We start from the raw sequence: 365 nt of genomic DNA, 5'->3' as shown, positions 1-365 counted from the left end.
CAGAGGCTGGCAGCTTCCCTATGGCTGCCCGGTCCTTGGTGCTGCATCCCCTGGGATGCAGGCCTGGGGTGACCCTGGGGACAGTGGTGTCACCGAGAGCCAGAGCAGCGTGTGGGTGAGCACTGCCCTCATATCCATTGTTAGGGCTTTTTATTTTTTGCAAAATCATTAAAAACAGCAAGAAAAAAGCAACCACAGGCAAAAAAAGGAGGGAAGAGGGACCCCAGCGCCGTGTTTCCCTGACAAGAACCTGATCTGACAGAGCTTGGCGTAGGGAGCGTAATTGGCAGCTTCTGCCCAGGAGAGGCCCAGGGACAAACTTGCTCCAAGAGGAGATGATGCCCCGTCCCTGTGCCTCCGGGTCA

Source organism: Antrostomus carolinensis, unplaced genomic scaffold, assembly GCF_000700745.2.
Source record: "Antrostomus carolinensis isolate BGI_N321 unplaced genomic scaffold, ASM70074v2 scaffold33053, whole genome shotgun sequence".
Taxonomy (NCBI): domain Eukaryota; kingdom Metazoa; phylum Chordata; class Aves; order Caprimulgiformes; family Caprimulgidae; genus Antrostomus; species Antrostomus carolinensis.
This window is presented reverse-complemented; position numbering follows the sequence as displayed.